Raw genomic sequence first — 22186 nt, forward strand, 5'->3', positions numbered from 1 at the left:
TCCTCGCTGCCCAGAAAAGTCAGCTGAGATTCAGCCCTCTGCCCAGGACAACCTTGGACCCTTACCTTGGCCAGAAGGCCATCTGTCGTGCCCCTGCCTGCTGACTTGTTTTGCCTGCAGCCCAACAAATAATGGCACTACTGGAAGGATTATTTCCGTAAATCCTGGCTGTAATTCTCCACACTGGTGAGCATGAGTGAGCTAAGCATTAGTAGAGAACGATAAGCAAATGAGTATGTGGTGGCTGCTTGAAGCCATTTCCTGAGACATGGTAGCTTGAGCACACAGCACAAGCTGTGTGGCCCGTTCACTCCTCTAGATGTCAGGCCAGCACAGACACAAGCTCTGGGGCGCAAGACCTCTTCCTCTAATGCAGGCGTTGGTTAAAGCAGAATGGGCTCCACTGCTGATCTTCACAAATAAGGCCTACTGGGACATATCCACGCTTGTTTGTTTACTTGCTGCCCGTGTCTGAGGAGCTACAATTCAGAGCTGACTAGCTATGACACACCATAAAGCTTTCAGAGTTTAAGAGACATTGGCCTTTCACAGAAGGCTCCTAGGCTCGCGTCCAGCTGGCAGAAAATGCTTCGACCTCACCTACGAATTCACACGCTTCAGAACATCGCCTTCACAGGGAACTGGCTCCCTGAGAAATCTGTTTTCTTTTAAAGTGGGCACATTTTTCAGAAAAGGCAAAGCCTGTCCATATGTACAGGGAGCCATGGGCCTTGAGATGTGAGAATGTTTACAGCTGTGTTCTGGAAATATCAGCTGCAAAAGGGCAGGTGGCACATTCTCTAAAGTGCCTTGGGAAACATTTCTTAGTGAGTGGAGACAGAAAGGTAAGTCCTAGGCAATATTATTTTTTTCCTCTTTACCATCATCCATTTATAAGAGATTGGGCCTTCAAATAAAATCTGAACATTTCCAGCAATTTGGAACTTTTACATTGAAGTAGAATAGTTTTGATATCGATAAGCAAAGAATTGGAAGTCAAAAAGCTCACGTTCCAACCATGATTGCTGCCTACTTCTTCAAACTTTGGGCAAGTTGACTAAACTTGCTGACGTTATGTTCTTCTACCCAAAGCTCTATTGTTGTGTGACATGTCACCACAAAACTCGGCGGCTTCACACAACCGTTCTTTCCTTCATTATTGTCCCTGTCAGACTCAACTCCTACCCTTGCTCCAGTTCACGGCTTTAGGCACTTGCTGGCTGGGCTGGGTCTGGCCGGTGTTAAGATGGCCTCACGCGAGTGGCCGGTGTATGAGCAGTGGTGGACAACTGGACCTTCCTCTCCATAGGCCTTTTGTCATTCAGAAGTCTAGCCTGGTTTCCTTCTACAGCACTCCATGAGGCAGGGAGAGCTGGGGCTCCAGTGAACCAGGTCCTGGAGCTTACACAAAGTCCCCTCTGCCACAGCCTATTTGCTAGGAAAACCCCGAGGGGTTGAGAAACAGATTCCACAGCTCGATGAAAAGCTACAGAAGGCCGTGGCCACTTCTTCTCCAGGACACTCATGCCTTTGTGCGTGCTGTGATTACAGAATGAAATAACACATGCTGAGTGTTTCATCCGAGGTCAGTTCATGAACTTCCTGGGGTAAGAACGTCTCCATGCTTCATCCAGTTTTTGTCAAAATTATGTGTCTTACAAACATTCCTCCTATGAATGTTCATCCCGATTCGTGCCCTGCTGGAGTCGATCCAACATCTGCTTAGAATTCAGCTATCCCAAGCATCTACTTGTTCACTTAATAAGTCCAAAGAATCCCCCCCCCCATGTCAGATGTTGGCAATAATTCCAACCTAGCTCTTTATCAGGGAATCTGATTTAGAAAGAGCACTTTACTATGGGAAGTTGTTTAAATAAAAGAGAAGAACACTTGGTCACATCCATTTATTATGATAAATAGTATGATAAATAGTACTAAGTGGCAGCCTATGGAGAATGTGCTGGGAGTGTTTTCACTTGCCTCTTTTATGAAAAGGCTCATGCCATCAATTATTTCAAAGAAAAAAAAAAGACCGTACATCAATGTCCCTGAAGTAGATTCAGTTAGAGCCCAGCCCCCAAACTGTCAAGATGGCCTCCCACTCATCTACTACAGAGTTACACCAATGCCCATCCTTTAAAAGGCATTAAATGAGAACACTGGGCGCTAAGATGAACACAGGAAGGGGGTCTCCTCTAATCACAGCCTACATGTCTTCTGCAGAGGGCTCCTCCTCTGGGCTTCAGAAGACTTTCCACTTGCTATGCTGGTGTTGGTTAATGAACAAAGTTCACTATCATGGTCCTAGAGTCAGAAAGAGAAGATCAGCAAGCTCTGCACAAGTTTGACACACTGTCCAACAGTCCCTTTTCTACTCATCAGAAGCCGGTGTCATGGTTAGGGTTTTTATCGTTGTGATAAAACACCATAACCAAAAGTAACTTGGCGAGGAAAGGGATTATTTCATCTTACAGTCTGTAGTCCAGAAACCAAGGAAGTCAGGGCAGGAACTCAAGACAGGATCCTGGAGGCAGAAACTGAAGCAGGAGCCATGGAGGAGTGGTGCTTATTGTTCTGCTTCTCCCAAGTCTGTTCTGCCTGCTTCCTTAGAGCACCACCTTTCTAGTGATGGCACCGCCCACAGTGAGCTGGGTCCTCCCACATCAATTATCAATCAAAAAAATGCACAACAGGCTTGCCCACTGGGCAATCTAGTGAGGACACTTTCTCAGTTGAGGCTCCCTTTTCCAAAATGACTTTAGTTTATGTCAGGTTGACATAAAACTAGCCAGTACAATTGACCCCTTGTCAATTTGACACACAAACACATGGCTCAAACCATAGCCTTTCCTTTCTTTCTGTTCCCAGCATATCATATTAATATCAATGTTACAATATGAGACATATTCCAAACTTTAAAATTCCCATAGTTTTTAGAAGTTCAGTCTCTTTAAAACATTCAAAGTTTCTTCCAATGTTACAAGCCTCACCAAAATATTCAAGTCTATTTCTAAAATATCCAAAGTCTCTCTAAAACTCCAAAGTCTTTTTAAAAAATAAGTTTCTCAACTGTGGGCTCCTGTAAAATAAAAAAATAAGCTACATGCTTTCTTACTCCAAGAGGGAGGAACCAGGGCACAGTCATAATCTGAACAAAGCAAAGCTAAACTCCAACAGTGTAAGTAACTTGGTGTCCAATGTCTGAGATTCATTCATGATCTTCTGGGTTCCTCCCAAGGGTTTGGACTTCTCCGGCTCTGCCATTCACAGTGCCCATAGTATTCTGGGTTTGGGGAGTTTCCACACCATAGCTACTGCTGTCCTTGGCTGGTCATCCATGGTCTCCAAAATGCTGGGGTCTGCAATACAACTGGGCTGTGCCTTCACCAATAGCCTCTTTAGGGACTCTGACTGCCACACAGTACCAAGCCTCAATATCTGCCTGACCCCTTCAATCCTGGGCTTTCTATTGCAACTGAGGCTGCACCTGCACCAATGGCCTCTCTCTAGCCACTCCTCAAGGACCTCAGCCTAACAACACAGTGTCAAACCTCAGCTGCTCTCTATGACTCTTTCGTACCATCTGAGTGACTCTTACACTACCAAGTTTGGCTGCCAAGATGAAGTACAACATTGGCCCCCCCTCTGGACCACAGATTCTGTATGTGGGGCCTGAGCAAACATCTTTTAAATTTATGATCCTCAATGATACTTCTTCTGAATCACTGCTAACTTCTCAGCCCCAGCTAACTAGCATCACCCATCCCAGCAAAGATCTTCCTTCAGTGGTACTGGTCTCTTGCTCATCACAGCTGACTCCTCAGCTCCAATTGACCACAGATAACCACAGATTCAATGTACTGAATAACCCCAATAGGGTCCTTAAGAGACTCTTAAGAACGTCTCTCTGAAACTTCACAAGGCACACCTTCATCATCTACATTTTTTTCAACATTCTTATCTTTCTGTCTCCCACAGAACAGCCCACTGAGCTCTGAGCACTCAACAATTCTTCCAGTCTAAATTTCAAATGCTGTCACAATTCTCCATAAAGCACAGGTCAGGTCTGTCACAACAATATCCCCAAACCTGCTCCCAATTCTGTCTTAGTTAGGGTTTCTATTAGCAACTTGGAAAGAAAGGGGTTTGTTTCAGCTTACCATTTGCAGTTTACCAACCAGGAAATCAGAGCAGGAGCTCAGGGCAGGAACTGAAGCAGAAGCTATGGAGGAGGGCTGCTTATTGGCTTGTTCATCCTACTTCATTACAATCCCCAGGACCACCTCCCCAGGCGTAATACACAGTGACCTGGGTTCTCCGACATCACTCATCAACCATGAAAATGCACCATAGGCTTGCCCATAGAGCAATGCAGTGAGCACATTTTCTCAGCTGAGGCTCTCTGTTTCAAAGTGGCTCTAGCATGTGTCAAGTTGAGATAAAACTAACTAACCAGCACAGCCAGTCTAACTCAGAGCCTGACTGCTCTTACTCAAAGTCATTTAATTAGAAGGGGATATTGTGCATTCTACTCAGAATCGCATATAAGCAGAAACACAGAGAACATCACAGGTCCCAGAAACAAAAGGGACTCTGTTATTTGAATGATGGAGAAACCGAGGCCCAGAGCGGTCATTGGAGTCACATTCAACCAACCAGAGAGACGCCAATGCACAAGCCAAGCCTGTGAAACCCAGATGTAGTGGCAGACCCACCTATGGAAATCAGCGGGCTGCTGAGTCCTGTGTGGCTGTGTACTTTCAGCTGCCAAGAGATGCTGATAATGCCTTTTCAACCACATCATAAATTCAGGCCATTAATCCTTTCTGTTTCTGTGGGAGGAGGACGAAGGACAAAGTCTAAGACAACATTCATGCCAGGCACAAAACCACTTTTGTTGGAGAAAAGAAATGTGCTTTTTAGGTGGGCAGACATTTTGCCTTGGAGGCAGCTGCCTGCTACCAAGCCCCAAAAACTCTTTGAAGAGATAGAGCTGCAGTGCCATGGCCCTGTTGTCCTCAGGAACACTGGGCAGCTGGATTTCAGAAGGTTCCTCCAACTCTGGGGCAGTCATCACCACTGCTTGGAGGGCTCTGGCTTCAGGAGTGTGACCATGTGATGCTGTAAGCATGCTCAATAGTGCTAGGGCTTTCCATTCCCTCTAGCCCTCAGGCCACACATGGCTATGGTAACCTAGCATCTGGAGTAGAATTTCCGGGACCAACCAGTGTTCAGTGATATAGAATAGTTCTGTCAAGGGGCTGGAGAGATGGCTCAGTCAATAAAGTGCTTTTCTTACAAGCACGAGAGCCAGAGACTGAACCCCAGAACCCATGTAAAGGAGCTAGGAACGGTGGTACACACCTGCAACCACTGTACTGTGGAGGCTCCCTGGCCACCCAGCCTAAGCTTAATAGGTGAGCTTCAGGCCAATAGGAGACCCTGTCTTAGGAATTCCTTAGGAATCATGTTGGAGATTGCCCTGCAGCCTGCACATACATCTGCACACGCATACACTAAATAAGTAAGTAAGTAAGTAAGTAAGTAAGTAAGTAAGTAAGTAAATAACTAACTAACTAAATAAATAAATAAATAAATAAATAAATACTCTGTCAGGGTCACAAACTTGAGCCCACATTAAGGCATTGGGGTGAGAAGTTGGCTCATCACTTCCATGATTTGCTGCCTCTTATTTCTGATTTTGAAACCACACCACAGTCTGCCTTCAGATTCAGATTTCCCAACACGCACAAGACATTTCTGAATGGCCCTGTGAGCCAGTGGTCCTTGGGGTTACGGTGTTTGCTCCTCCTCTTTGGGTCACTGGTCCTACAAAAGAATGAGCCACAGTAGCCACGTCTTCAGATTTGTTAGGTAGACACAGCACTGGGCTCTTTCCTCATTCCTCTGTAAGACATATTAGACAAGAAGGTGATGAGAAAGTAGTTGTAGTCCAGCAGGGACCACCATCTTCCTCCACACTGGACAGGACAGTCTTGTGGAGGTTACTGCAAAGGAAAGGGGGTATCAAGTTGTGTGGTGTGGCCCTGCTCACCTCTCCCAGTAAGCCACCTGCGGATTTGATTAGACCCCACTGACAGGTGTCCCACTGACAGCTCCATTGTTTAGAAAGAATAAGGGCCTGGGATGGGAACTCAGAACATAGAACATCTGGTCTCTGCCAGCAGCCATATGGATCTGACTAAGGTAGGCATGTGTCCCCTGAGTCCCCATTCATCCATTTTGTACTTGCCCTGACAGCTCAATCAACAGGCATGTGTGCTCTGCACATCCTAACATAAGTTGAAAGTGTGACCCTAATAAAGAGGTAAAGAAACCATTTCAGGATTTGGAATGATTTTTTTTTAAGATTTATTTTATGTGCGTGAATGTTTTGCCTGCACATATATGCATACACCAAATGTGTGCCTGGAGTCCATAGAGGTTGAAAGAGGGCATTGGATAACCTGGAATGTTGTAGAATATTATTTTAAGTTGTGTTACTTCTATTTATGTTGCATTTGTTTAACTCTGTGAAGCTGTGATTCTTTGCTCATCTAAAACACCTGATGGTCTAATAAAGAACTGAATGGCCACTAGTGAGGCAGGAGAAAGGATAGGCAGGGGCTGGCAGGAAGAGAGAGGATAAATAGAAGGAGAGCTCTGGGGGGAAGGAAGAAGGGGTGAGAGAGAAGGAGGAAGACTCCAGGGATCAGCCACCCAGCTACCCAGCAAGCTGTGGAACAAGAAACAAAGAAAGGTATACAGGAATAGAAAAGGAAACGCCCAGAGGCAAAAGGTAGATGGGATAATTTTAAGTTAAGAAAAGCAGGCAAGAAACAAGCCAAGCTAAGGCTAGGCATTCATAAGTAAGAATAAGCCTCTGTGTGTGACTTATTTGGGAACTGGGTGGTGGGCCCCCAAAGAGACAGAGAGTAAGAAAACAACGACAGGGAAGGGAAGCAGAATTGAATGGGAAAAGTGAAACAGATACATGTCAGTCACAGAAGCTGAGAGACTGCCTTGTGACCTGGACCCTGAGTTCTTGTCCCCTTCAGTTGGGTCTGGGGACAACTGGCATGCTCAGTTTGTGCTCCAGAAGCCCAAGACCAGAAGTCACAATTCAAGAATCTATTCTTGTACCAGATCCCTGGACCTCTGCTCCAGAAAAGTCAAGACAGTGACCCTGAGCAGGCCACATGTTTGCCTTAGTCAACATTGACAGAATTCATACAGAAGCCGTCATTCCAAAGCACTCAAAGGTGCAAACATGTTGAAGTTTAAAATACATACTGCTCAGCCTTGATACAATGGGAAGGGGCTAGGCTCTCCTTCAACTTGGTATGCCAGACATTGTTGACTACCATGGGAGGCCTTACCCACTCTGAGGAGTGGATGGGGGTAGAGTGGGAGGGAGGTGAGGAGGCAGGAGAAAGGGAGGGAGGGGGAACTGGGGTTGGTATGTAAAATGGAAAAAAAAATTTAGTAAATAAATATATTTAAAAAAATACATACTGCCCTCCAGTGTGGAAATGGCTGTGTTATTCTTTTTGTTGTATAAAAGAAAGTGAATGTTGTCCATAATATGAATATCCTCAATAAACAGTCTGGCCTCATTTGTTATGAAGTTCTGTTAAAGCCACACCTTTAGAGCTTAAAGGAATCACGGAAAGTACTAGAAGAAAGTCTTGCTGTCTATAACCTTGGTAATAAAATGTCTTCTACAGGTCCAAGGGCAATTGTTTTCTCAGTTCTACTCTGTGTTCTGAAGCAGGGTATCCAGGTCTTGGCTGGGCAAATGTGTCAGGTCAGCTGCAACAATGCTCAGAACTTTGCCCTGCTTCCTGGTACCCAACGTCCTGTTGGGCTTTTGCTTTGAGTGACATCTCAGGTGACTTGTCTACCTTGCCTTTGCTGTACACTGCTTTGGGAAATACAGATGAGGCATTTTGTCCTCAGTTTCTGAGACATTAGCAGAGTTAAAACCAAACTATGGCCAAAGTCCCCAGGGTTGACAGGACACAGCTGTAGTCCATCTTCCAGGAGTGATTCAAGTGGGGGCACCAAGATCAAGTACTGAGTTCGAGGGGTCTCCAATCAGCAGGGAAAAGTGACCTGCAGTAACATTTCCTCCCAGCATTCTCTCCTGCAGATGATTAATGGGCGCTCCAGGAGGACCTTCCTCAGATGCACTGTAAGTAATTACTGAATGCAACCCAGCTGCAGGACACAAAGGGTTATGCAATATTAAAGGCAGCTGGATACAGAATCCCAACGGCAGGGCACACGTGGAAGGGCAGAATTTAATTAAAAGGGTGCCTCCCTGCTTAGAGAGCCAGCCACTTTTTGTACACTACACTCAGTTCTGAAAGTAATAGTTATGTGGAGAACTGTTACAAGATTGTAGTAACTTTCCCAACTCACTGTAAGGTAGCTTTCAATAAAGTAGACACGTTATTCCATACCAGGCAAAATTTTATAGTCAGCTTCATCTGGAAACAGAGGCAGAGTTGTTTGCATTCTTTATAAGACTCTGTGCACACTTCCAGATCCTGCGGCCTCCATGCTGTGTCAGCTTAGCTAAGCTTGCAATGCATTTCTCAGAATTCCTGGCCCAGGAAGTGTTTCACACAGCATGTGAGGCACGTAGCAGCAGCCTGCTTTGTACATTCCCAAGGTCAGCACAGTCACCAGTCACAGTCATGGGGCAGCAGCTAGACCCCAAGTCCTCCAGCTCCTACTGTGCTTCCCTTCATCTTCTCTGTACCCTGGGCCATCATGAGCATCCCTGAGCTTAAGCAGCTCAGCTTCCCTGCTGGTCTTCTGTATGGTGGAGGATGGACATGTGAGACGCTATTGACCTGTGGTCCCAGCTCGTCCTTGCTCTTCAGAAACGTCTGTCTTTCCCGAGCATGGGTCTTTCCCACCTGAGACTCAGCACCAGGTATTAAGGCAGTCGCTTCACAAGTACTGTTGAGCCCAAAATAATAACTACAGAATGCTGCAAGGTTATGGACTCCTCAGCACCCCATTGTCCTACTAATTCTTTTCTCTGGTTAAGTTACACAAAGACTTGACTGTATTTTATACTTTGTTTTCTATTTTGGTGACTATGTTATTATTACAACCATTAATGACAGAAACAAGACATAGGGCAAGATATCTTAACAAGGTGTGGCACTTACTGCCAAACCTGATGATCTAAGTAGAAATTTGATTCCTCACGCCTTCAAGGTGGAGAGAACTGACTTCCACTGGTTATTATTCTCTCCACTGGTTATTATTCTCTGACCTCCTCCACATGTGCCCATGTGCCATGGTATGGGCACTTGTACACACACACACACACACACACACACACACACACGACTGAAAATCAGACTCCGGGGACAAGACCAGCAGGAGGTCTTTCATAAACTTACTTGTGAATTCTTAGGTTAATAAAATATGTAGAGAAGACAGGTGGACGTTTGAGCCAATATAACTTGTAAGCCTGTGTTATATTTATTGATGACTCTAAAGAACATGTAATTAAAGATGTTTTAAAATAATGAAATTCTGCAATAACCCATACTTCTCTTAAGTCTTTTTAGCACGATAGTTGTGCGTGCACACATACACGTGTGCGCATTCACTTGGAAGAAACACCTGACCTATTGGTATACTGGGAACCAATCAAAATCTGTCTTTTCAGAATTACTAAGATATTTAGAGATGTGGTTCAGATGTTGCCAAGGAGGAGGGGTGCAGTGTCCAGCAGGGGACAAGCAGACATGTTTCCAGAGACAGACAATGAGCCAACAGAGAGAAGCAGAGGCAGAAAACCTCATGGCTCTAGAGACTGAGATATCACAACAGGGCAGAGGCATGTTCCCTGCACAGCACCGCCACAACACCTTGAGTTGCTCTGTAATAAAACTGCTTCCTACCTGTGTCAAAGGGAACCTTTTCTTTAAAACCACATGAGACCTGACCAGAATCTACACACCTTCTCCCATGAGCACGACTAAGCTTGTCACATGCTAGTCTCTGGCACTAACAGTACCTTGGGCAGCTAGTGCCAAGACCCTCCTCTGGAAACATGGAGAATCCCCTCTGAATTCCGCATTTCCCATTTCAATGCCCTCCCCCCTGAGGTAGCAAGTGGAAAACCTCCCTTCTGGGTGGTGGTTGACCTGTCTCTCTTGCTGACCTCTGTGTCCTGGCTGAGCCTGCAGACAGGTTCCTACCTGTCTAATTGAGTGGTAGCATTCACGGAGGGAGATCATCCTAGATAAACTCACTCTGTGGATTGCTTTCAGCTAAAATGCAAACAGGTCTGCTGGCATGCTCAGGAGGATAGTTATATATCTTCGTTGATCTTTGGCAGTTCTTAATATTGGAGTAGGCCAGATGGGTGAGGTGCCCAGAACCTCCAGGCTCAGGATGGACTGAAGATATAATACATGATTTTTTCTTAATCACAATACAAAACTCCAACCACACTGGGAGGGAGGGAGGGAGGGAGAGAAAGAGAGGGAGGAAGAGAGGGAGGGAAAGAGAGAGAGAGAGGGAGAGAGAGAGAAGGGAGAAGGGAGAGGGGAGAGGAGAGAGAGAATGTGTGTGTGTGTGTGTGTGTGTGTGTGTGTGTGTGTGTGTGTGTGTGTGTGTGTGTGTGTGTATACACGTTGGGGACAGGGCACAGACTAAACTGCTAAAATAAACATCAGCTGCTTCTGATTTTCTTCAATAACAATTATTTGCTACTTGTGCATTACTTGGCCATGTGGCCAACACTCAGAGCCATGCATCCAGTAGCAAGCATCCAGGGCAGCGAGACGGTCTAGGACATGTGACAGAATATCCTACTGTGGAATTTTTCCCATCCTGCGAATGAGGAAAATGATGTCACTATTTGGTTTGTGTTGTGGGACTCAACAGCCCAGCTCCAAAGGTAGCAGAGGCTCCAAAGCAGCTGCTGGTCCTGGCTGAGAGGAACCAACTTCACAAGATGCCCAGAACCTCACCCTGCAGACTTCACTTCCAAACCCAAGTCCTCAAGCACTGCCCATTAGGTCCACAGAAGCCTCATATTCCTGAGGACCTGCAGAATTCACTTCCTACCCCAAGTCCTCAAGCACTGCCCATTAGGTCCACAGAAGCCTCATACTCCTGAAGACATTAAGGAGGACTGGAAACTAGTTCTCAACAACACGGGAGCTGAAAATATAGAGGTGAATAAAGCGTGAGCCACGGTTCTGCAAAGTCGCAGGATTGGGTGTTTTCATGTCCACAATCCCAAATCACTAGCGCCTCCATGTTTATGTGAGAAACAGCCCTAGATAGACAGCTGGGGAGGCAAATGTGGACAGTGGGTTTGAGAGTGAAGAGGAGGAAGGGGTTTCTCACAAAGGGAGAGCATGAATCATGACACGGGTGAAATAAGTGCCTTAAACGGTGAACATTTGCAGGCTAAGTGGAAAGTTCTAGAAGACTGGCTAAACAGATACATGAACAGTAAAAGGAAGACAGACCTCAGGTGGCCACACATTCTTCTAAGAGCAGACTGACTCCAAGAACCACACAGTCACAATAGAGACCATCTTTCTAGCAATCATTAGGTTGGATCTTAATTCCTTAACGTTTCCTGTAGAAGATGTTCCTTCTTTTATTCACCGTCACACAAAATTCAAACATTCTATAAACCTATCATAAGGAACAACTCCTTTCATCTCATCTAGAAGAGATAATTCATTCAATGTGCTTTTCCCAGGGGTTCACACTGTGCATAGACAAGAAATCATATATAAGTGAGATGACAATTAGATAGATATTGTGCTTGTCCATTCATCTGTGCTCACTTACCATATTTTTATATTTACAGTGTGAGGCCATCAGACTCACCTACTATGTGAAAGGACCAGGTCCTGCCCTGCCCCACCCCCACTGGGCCAACAGTGCCTGAACTGAAGGATTAACAGTTCCCAGCAGGGAAGGGAAGACAGAGTAACAACACTGGATTTTTTTCCCCCTACATAACTTGTTAACTCCCTGACAGACTTTTGGATGATCAAATGTTCTCCTCAAAGAAAATCAATGACAAACACCCACTCAATGCATAAAGCAATCTAAGGTAAACTTTCTAGGCTGATGCCCCAGGGAACTTCCTATTCCAGCTCTTCTTCTTAGTCATTACTTTTGACCACTGATCTACCAAAACCCCAGTTTTAAGACCACAGTAGCAGATTCTTCCATCCTAACAGGAAATATCTTTAATTAGCAACCATATTCCATAGCTGCTGCTGACACTTCCGGACACAAACTCACAGTTATGAGAGCTAAAAGGTGTCACAGAAGTAGCAAATGCCGATCAGCAAAGCTTCCATGAACAGCCAGAGCCCATTAGCTGGCAGCAGATACCTAGCACTTCTTGTGTGCCCATTCCTGGTGTGTTCCTTTTATTACTTTCTTAAAGGGCCCCTGAATCAGCCTGTTGTCTCTCTAATCATCTTTGACGAGAAATTTCTAGGAGATAACACCATGTCTTCTAGACACAGCAGGGTAGCTGCTCATAGAAACTCACAGTGGTTGTAATAACATGTATAAGACCTGTGTAAGCCCAAGTCAGACCAAATCTCATCCTGGAGAGGGGAGCTGGGCACAAAGACCCACCCCTGGCTGAAAAGCTATTAGCAGCTGTTAACTGCTGGAAAAGGAAGAGCCAGTGTTCTCTCAGAGCGTAGCCCTTGATAAGTCGACTACACCCCAGTGGAAAGCCATACCTTTGTGCACAAATTTGCCTTGATGAGGAAAAAAGGACACAAAGTCTGGTGGGAAGGGACAGTTGGTTGGATCTGGGGAGAGTTGGGGCAGGGAGGGTGGCTATGATCAAACATGTATGTGGACAAACTCTTTATGTTTGTTTGTTTTTGAGACAGGGTTTCTTTGTGTAGTCCTGGCTGTCCTGGAATTAGCTCTATAGACCAGGCTGGCCTCAACCTCACAAGAGATCCATCTGCTCTGCCTCCTGGGTGTTGGGATTAAAGGTGTGAGCCACCACCACCTGGCTTAAAATTCTTGAAGAACTCTTGAAAATACTTTATTAAACATTATAAAACAGGACAGAGTAGGTTATGGGCTGAATAAACAATTTACCCATCACTAATTAAAATAGTTCTTATGGATTCTCTAAAACTAGAGCAGTGTTTTATTAAATAGCTGGCCCCTTCGAAGGAGTTACAGCCTCCAGCCTCTTCACATATTTGTCTGTTAAAGAGTTCATAGGAGTCCTTTTCTGTCCTGCTGCAGATTGGCAACAGCCCTATTTGTGGATGCTGCTAATTCTACCTGAAAATATTAGCCAAGACCTTAAACCCCTCCCATGGAAAGATTTCACCACTGATATTGCCCAACACCTACTCCCAAGAGATGTCATCACTCCTTGGCTAGATAACTTACATCAACTTGACATAGGTACTCTATCTAGAGTCATATGAAGGGAGGGAAGTTCAGTTGAGGAAATGCCTCCATGAGATCCAGCTGAAAGGCATTTTTACCATTAGTGATCAGTAGGGGAGGGCCCAGCTCATAGTAGGTGATGTTATCCCTGGGCCGGTGAACCTGAATTCTATAAGAAAGCAGGATGAGTAAGCCATCGGGAGCAAGCCAGTAAGCAGCATCCCTCCATGGCTTCTGAATCAGCTCCTGCCTTCAGGTTCCTGCCCTGCTTGAGTTCCTGTCCTGGCTTCCTTCAATGATGGACTATACAATGTGGAAGTGTAAACCAAATAAACTCTTTCCTCCCCAACTTGCTTTTTGGTCATGGTGTTTTATTGCAGCAACAGTAATCCTAAGACAATTCCGTTCCTCTACCTCCCCACTTAAAAAAAAATTCTTGGTGTACGCAGCTACCTCTCTAAAGTCTCATCAGATATTAGGAATTGAGAATCACAGGAGAAGCTAGGGGGATAGCTCAGTCAATAAGGTGCTTGCTACACAAGCATTCAGACCCAAATTCAATCCCAGAACCCACATAAAAAGAAGACCATGGTGGTGTGTGCTTGTAACCCCAGTGCTGGAGAGGCAGAGATAGGCAGATTCCTTGGGTTCTTGCACACACATGTTCTTGTGTATCCGCACGTGTGGGTGAACACAGACAACCGCAAAAGGTTTTGTTGTTTTTTTTTTTTTTAATTGAAATGAGAAGTTAAAAAAAACCTGAGATTTAAAAGAGCAAAGCTTTATAAGACGACTATAATATTACCACAAATCACTTTGTAAATGGTTCTGTGGTGTGTGAATGGGGGGTGAGAGGACTGGGCAAGTGTTAAGGCTCCTCATTCTCACCTTGGAGATGTTGACACATTTTCGTTCATTCACTGTTTTTATTATATGGAGCATTTCTTGCTTGTGTACATCTTCATATTCATGAACTAATATGCCAGTGAATGGGGAAATGTGGGAGGAGGATGGAAAAGCAGAAAACTGGGTTCCCATTGTTCTTACGACTCCATCTGAGACCCACCCTGTGCTGCCACCCAAGCAGATTGCTCACGATGCATGGATTTCGGGGAACAAAGCCTTTGTGGGTCACCAATGACCCTTCAACTTGTCACTTTCTAGGGCTGATGCTCTCATAGGCTTTGCTGGAGTCATCTGAAAGTGAAACTGTCATTGAGGTGCAGATGTACAGCTGCCCGGTGTACCCCAGGTTTTATTAGTTTTCACACATTTCACGCAAAGGCATGGAAACCTTTCTTACTGTTATTTTTAAGTTGTTACTTCAATGTTCTACTTACAGATTTTTTTAAGAATGGCTATATCAACCTTCAAGGTCTGAATTCACATACAAAAAACAAAAACAAAAAACCCCACACAACTAGAAATCAGTACCTCTCAAGACAAAAGTCATCCCCCAATCTAGCTAGTCCTAATGCTCACATCCCAAGTTGTTTGGTAGGAAAAAAAGGGCCCCATTTTCTGTACAATGTTCAGCTTGGTTCTGCTGTGACAGCACTGTCTTCTTAAACCTGCTCACAAGGATGATGTTCCACAGTCCCCAGATCCACTCTGCCAATGACAGGTCACTGCACAGGCAGTGAAAATGGCCAGGGACAGTGGATGAGGTGGTCAGGAAGATCAATCCAGATGTGACTGAAAGCAAAGACCTTCTGAAAGGAGCTAGTTCAGAGCCAGTTGGACCATCTTCTGATCCATCTATCCATGCAGCCAGCAACAAAATCAAGCCCAGTTCACGTGTTCACTTGGTAAGGTTTCAAGGAAATCTCTCATGACATAAACCTTCAATCTCTCCCTCTCTGGAGCATGAGAACTAAGAAAACGGCTAAATACAAGAGCCAAGGTTGGTCTTGAAGACAGGCAGAACCTGCTGACTCAGTTACACAGATTAAAAATAGTGCGCACTGTTGGAAGGCCAACCCTGCCCTGAACCCCTTGTTAGGCATATTTCTCCTTCCCTGGCTGCAGGCTGCAGCCTCTCGGGAAGGGGTTCGTGGAGTCTAGGCAGGTCCTGCAGGTAGGCACCTCACACTTCTACTCATATGGAAGAGGGTGAACTAGGTACCTGCTGTTGGGGCATCCTCAACCACCCCCCCCATGGAGGCTGATTCTCAGGCAGGGTATGGATTCTCTCCATGGAGAGACATTCTTATGAGCTAAACTCCTCTTAGGACTGTTGTGTGTGTCCTTACACATTACATGACAAACCTCCTTCACCAGCTGTCTCCTCTCCATGGGACAATTCAATTTGGGTCATCTCTCCTGAGGTTTGAGTCTGTTCTTTCCTTTTATTCTGGAAGGGGCACTTCTTACCTGCATAGTTCCCTACCTAGCCTGCTTCCCTGCCAGCAACCCTGTCTAGAACACTAGAGAATCTGCTGGGTTCGTTGTGCCCCAGTGCAAAAGTCTTGGGCCCTTTGCTGTACCTAGCATGCCAAAGACAAGGCGCCAAAAGGCTCTTCACAGCCTTAACTTACCAACGTGCTGCTAGAAAGGACGGAGCCACCTACTCCTTTAATTTCCCCAATGCCATGACAAGATGGGAAAGAGTGTCCCGTCTAGTCAATGGAACAGTAATGAGATGAAGCAAATTATAAATCATACTGGAAATAAACACAGAACCCCAATGCTTGCATATACAATGTTATATAAACAGTTATATACAACATGGGGGGTTGTCTGTCTGTTTTTAGCCATTTGACTCCCTCCTCAGGATCATGGTGGATTCTACAGCCTCTCATTCTCCAGCAAGATGGGTAAAGTGACTTCAGCTTCACTTTAACCTGTCACTACTCTTTGGTCCTGTCACTGAATTATTCATTGATCGTGCTCCTGATCCAAGCCCCGCTCTGAGGCAAGTGTAGAGAGGGAGACAGCCAAGGGTAAAGTGTGGCCACTTCCAATGGGAAATCGGACCTTCACTGGGCTGAAAGGCCCTCTCCCACACTTCACTGAGATGCGGGATGGAGAGGAACCTGTATGACCTTGACATGCTTCCACCGAGCACAACTTATACAAACCAGGAGGGGGCATCAAGGTTTGCTGGTGCCTGAGCCCACACAAAGGAGAGAACATTTATCCAGGCCAAGCAGAGCTGCCTCCAGAAACAGGCCACGAGCTCCAAAGGGTAGTGGTGTATGACTTCAAAAGCCAGGCCATAAATCCAGCACTTAAAATCATCCTGGGGGTTGGGAAGGCGTTCTGTAGGAACACATGGGAGCTGAAGGTTTTCGATTGGGGAAGTCAGTGTGGTTGGCCTCACACTGGTGGTGGAAGTGTTTCTGGTTTCTTCAAGGCTCTGCATACATTCTCTTGGATTTAACTCAGACAGCTGTGAACATGATCATAGCTAAGTGTATGTGTACAGAAAATCCTGTGTAACATGCCCAGGGCAGTGACCTCCATAAAAATAAAAGTAAAGTCATCCTTGGGGAAGTGTTGAGAGACCACGACCTCCCAGGACCCTGAGGCAGACCATCATGTAGGATGAAGGCTGCTTTGCATGTGAAAAAGGACAAAGGGTAGAATTGTCACTGGGCCTGGAATTGGAGAGAGCCCCCAGCCCACTAACTCCAGAACTGACAGGCTGAGGCTGCCCACCAACCAAGATGAAAAATCCAGGCCTCTCTCATTCACATGGTCCCCTATCGGTGTCCTGGGCCCAGTTCCCACAAAACTGGGCCTTCAGCTGGGGGCCATATTGCTTTAATTTCATGCTCCATCAAAAGAGCAAGATGACTGTTGAGTTAGGATATCTGAGCCTGAGCCAGAAATTCACCCTTGCACTTATGCAGGCAGTCACAGGCAGCCCCGGTAGAAACGGGTTCCTTTGTTTCTGATCTACAGGGGAGCCCAGATTAATTTCCTTCTAATTTATAGATTGGCTTGTTGATAGCATTAGGAAAGCCTGAAGCCTTTGGCTTATAATCATATATCATTATATTATTACATAACTTTCCTGTATTTTTCACTTTAAAAAAATCAAATTGGAAGACCTTTGATTACAGTGATTTTTTTTTATATACACAGCCATATTTCTCTCACTAGATAATAAAACAAGTGAATTAACAGATGGAAAGACAATCAGAAACATGTAAGGTTTGCAATGACTTCCTAGTACAATCCACCACTGACTGCATAGGCATGCGGATCTCCAAGTCTGGTCCCACCCTGAGAATGTGTCAGACATGGGGATCCTCCGGCTCCCTCCAGACCTACTGCATCTGAACCAGGGTGGGGCTCAACTGTGTGGATGTCAACAAGCTGGTTGTAAATGTTGTCTAGACACTGAATGCAGCTCACTCTTAAACGGCTGGGGAGTCTAGACTCGTCTAGCCTTTAGTCATGAGAGAAACCCATTAACATCCTTCCTCCTTTCCAGAGTTCTAAGACTGACACTGCCATAGGTCTTTGGAGCTGGCAGCTGTTCTGGCAGAGATGCTATCTGGGAAAGAAAACAAAAATGAAAAGGACTTTACGGCTTGGCATCCCCTTGGCATTTGCTGGCATCTTCCTTTGCTGAGTGGGAAAAGGAAGAAACCACAACGTCCAACAGCATGCCTGCACTTTTAAATGTCTTCCAGCATCGGATCGATCCTCTGATCATCTCGTATTTGGGCTCAGTGAAGCTGGGGGTGTTATTGTAGCTGTCACAGGTTTTACGGGTTTTTCTTTCCTTGCCCCGTGAAGCTGGAACCAATTGTTTCAGAGAGAGTAAATAAAAGGGCCCCGGATTTCCTGTTATTACAGATTGATTTTTTTTGAGATGCTAGAATAATATGTGAATTTTTTTCTAGTAACATAATTAAATGCATGTGCAGCACTACAATCTGGTTTACCTCAGTGATTTGACAATGCTTCTAAATGACACATGTCAAAGAATAAACTCCCTGTCAGGTTCCCACCCTTAACATCTTTTATTATTATTACAACATACTATTCAAAAAATGCCTGCTCTATGAAATGTCAAAATATGTAAGCTGATCACCCTCATTTATACGGCTTGTGTGCTATGACCTGATTCATTTTCAGACTTCAGCAGAGAGAGTAGGGTGGCCCACAGGGCTTGAGGACAACCATCATCAGCACAGGTAACTAAACCCAAGTTCTACCTTCAGGAACATGGACCATGACCTCTGAAGGCATGTTCTTCATTGAGGATGCAAGACAGTGAAAGGTGAACATGTACGTGTCTCTAGGTGGTTAATTTCACGTGTCAGCCTGGCTAGATTTTGGCATCCAGCTGTGTAGATGGATGGATGCTGGCTAGATGCTGATAGACCATTTTGAAGGTTAACATCCAAACCCATAGACCATGAACAAAGTAGATTATCTTTAACAATGAAGCCAGGTCCCAAATAATCAGTAAAGACCTGTTATCCACTACAGAGGGCATTCAGGCCCAGACTGAAGCATACAAGACATACATCAATCTTGCCTTCATATGCAAGATTGCAATGGCCGCCTCCACCTACATATCCAGTTTTGGGTATGGATTTCAGGTTCTCCAGCTCTGAAATATTATGTGTCAATAATGGAATGCCTCTCCCCACCTTCTTCTCTCCCTTTAGAGCAGTGGTTCTCAACCTTCCTAGTGTTGTGACCCTTTCATACAGTTCTTTATGTTGTGGTGACCTCAGATCATAAAATTATTTTCATTTCTACTTCATAAGTGTAATTTTTCTACTGTTGTGAATCATAATGTAAATATCTGTGTTTTCCGATGGTCTTAGGCAACTGCTGTGCAAGAGTCATTTGACTCCCAAGAGGTCATGACCCACAGGTTGAGAACTAGAAATATAGTCAGCCCCCCACAGCTACAGGTACCAAATTGGAGGGTTCAACAAGCTATAGATCAAAAATAGTTTTAAATTGCATCTCCATTGAACAGTACAGGAGATTTTCTTTTCATTATTCCCTAAATAATACAATTTAGACAACTGTTTGCATAGCATTTATGAGACATGTCAAAATACTAAAGAATACAATATTGACAATTGTTTACACAGAATTTATGAGACATTTTAAAATACTAAACACTCTAGTTGGCAAGTGTTTACATCGCATTTACATTGTAGTGGGTGTTACATGGAGCCTAATGATGATTTAAAACATACACGCATGGGTTATATGCACATAATGTACCATATTATGTAAGGAATTTGAGCTTTTTTTCAGATTTGAGTATCAACAGAGATCTGGAAACCAATTATTCCCAAGGATACAGAGGGGTGACTGTACTCTATTGGTCTTAATTCACTGAGGAACCTGGACCAATGTAGCCCAAAACTTCTGAGTCAAAGTCTCCATAACATTTATGCTATTCTTTAATTCTCACCATTCCAGTTGAAATAAAATAGTTCAAACTGCAGACACTGAAAACAAATCAGTGAGCTTCTGAGAATTATTTTAAATCTCAAGTGCTGTAAGCACAAGTAGAGGATGCTGCTGTCATCAGAACAAGCCAGAACTGCTGCCACATGTACCTAGCATCTTATTATTTGCTAAATGAATAATCAAAAATATCTTCAAAATAAATGCCACTCAAATGCCCTTTTGATTATTCATACATACTCTTCTCCAAGTTCAATGTGCTCTATCTGTGCCTCTGGGCAGAAATAAAGCATCCATTGAGACAAAGGAGGCCCTACAATTGCCAATAGCTACCTTCAGAGTTTAATACTCCCCAGTCATGCCAGCATCATCAAGGCCATCAGATCTCAGTTATGACAGATGGTTCTTTCAGGGAGTCTGGAACCACTGTGGCTTTGAGCCAGGTCCCAGGTGTGACAACACTATCAGAATTTATAGCAGAAGGATTTACCCAGAGTCTCTACTTTGGAGCAGCCAAGACTTGAGCTGAAGTAAACTGAACTCTGATGCATACATTTTCAGTTATATCATAAACCATATCATTGTTCGGTACTCCACACTTACAAGAAGTAAACCTCCAGGGTTGTGTGTCAGGAAACACATCTGTATAGTAGGAGTCCCATCATTCAAACAGAGCTGGTTGAGATTGGGTCAAAACCACTAACAGGCTTCACAAGCATCCTTTGGAGAATTATTTCATCTCAACTTTATATATTGATCCCTAAAAAAAAAATGTACCTTTAAGACTCTATGCCCTATTTTTGAAGAAATAGTTAGTCCAAGTCCAATTATCAGTTTTACTTGTGCGAAATTAAACTTATAAGGATATCTGTTGAACCACAGCTTGGCAAAATGTCCAGCTCTGTTGCACCGGCCTTGCGGTTCCCATGTGTTTTGCCCAACTGAAGAACTTCTCTTTTGTAACTCTAGATAGATGACACTGTCTACTGTGAAGTAATTAACATACCCCGAAACAGGCTTCTGTGTGTGTCCCCCAAAATTCACACACTGAAGTCATTTCCAGTATTCAATATATGACTTAACTTAGAAATGGGGCCACTATAGATGTGGGACGAGATCACACTGGAACAAGGTAGACTCTCTATGTAATGACTGCTATCTTTATTGGAGGGAAGTAGAGGATGGGGACACACACACCCTCTATGTTGAAGAAGAAAGCAGAAGTGAGATAATGTTTTCACATACCAAGGGACACCAGAGATAGCTAGCAATCTTCTATAAGCTAGAAAAGAGGCATGGGACAATGGCTCCCCTCCCGCCCCCAGAAAGAACTAACACTTGGGCTTCCTTCCTCCAGAACTGCACTGTGACAAGTGACAGGTGTCTCTTACGTGAGCTGCCTCTTTGTTGCATTTTGTCATGGCAGCTCCACCAAATTAATACATACTTATGCTTGCAAAACATGCAAAGTTGAAAGAGCAGACTGGGTCAAAGGAAACATAAAACTGTTGTTCATTAGCCTAGCAGCCAGCAGCAGGAATGCAGTCTTATAAAAGTAGATTTAGTAATATAGTCTTCAGAAATGTATGGTCACAACTTTTACATTATATTAGAAATTAATATATCATATGGTGCAATATGGTCATTACAAAGAAGAGCAAGATTTCATAGTATTGGGGAGAGGGAGGCTGGGTGATCCCCTTAGATTCTTGTTAAATGTGTACTTTGAAGTTAGCCACACAATTCTCATTTCAGTTAGGAACTCATAGTCTTTAACCAACACTTTGTCTGTCATGAGATCCTCACTTACAAATAAGCTAGACATTATTGTCTGGAAAACTGAACCAAATTCCCTCCCTATCAGTCACAATTCTGATGCTTGGAGTACTCAACCCTGAGCAGAAGCCCTCAGATCACACAGTGGCGCTCTGAAAGATTTGATAAATGCCTCAACAGCATGGAGCATCAGTTTTCATTTCATGTGGGTAAATGCTCAAGAAAGGAATTTCTGGGTCATATAATAAGTGCCTGTGAAAAGGGGGTGGGGAAAATGATATAATTACATTTAATCTCAAAAAATGCTTTAAAAAAGTTGGATGGGAGCTGGAGAGATGGCTCAGAGGTTAAGAGCACCAACTGCTCTTCCAGAGGTCCTGAGTTCAATTCCCAGCTACCACATGGTGGCTCACAACCAACTGTAATGAGATCTGGCGCCCTCTTCTGTATACATAATAAATAAATAAATCTTTTTTTTAAAAAAAGTTGGATATTCTGCGAGTTGTGTGTAGATAATCATAGCTGCAGTGAATTCATGAGTACAACAGCTATGTCATATCCATCAGCCCCCAGTTCTGTA

General features: G+C 44.3%; 1 protein-coding gene across 1 annotated transcript in view; it reads right to left on the bottom strand.

Moving 5' to 3' along the window:
- Nucleotides 1–22186, bottom strand: part of Ccbe1 (collagen and calcium binding EGF domains 1) — a 226740-nt gene that overhangs the window by 85875 nt on the left and 118679 nt on the right. The gene's annotated exons all lie outside the window — the stretch shown is intronic.

Source organism: Onychomys torridus, chromosome 13 (assembly GCF_903995425.1).
Source record: "Onychomys torridus chromosome 13, mOncTor1.1, whole genome shotgun sequence".
NCBI lineage: Eukaryota > Metazoa > Chordata > Mammalia > Rodentia > Cricetidae > Onychomys > Onychomys torridus.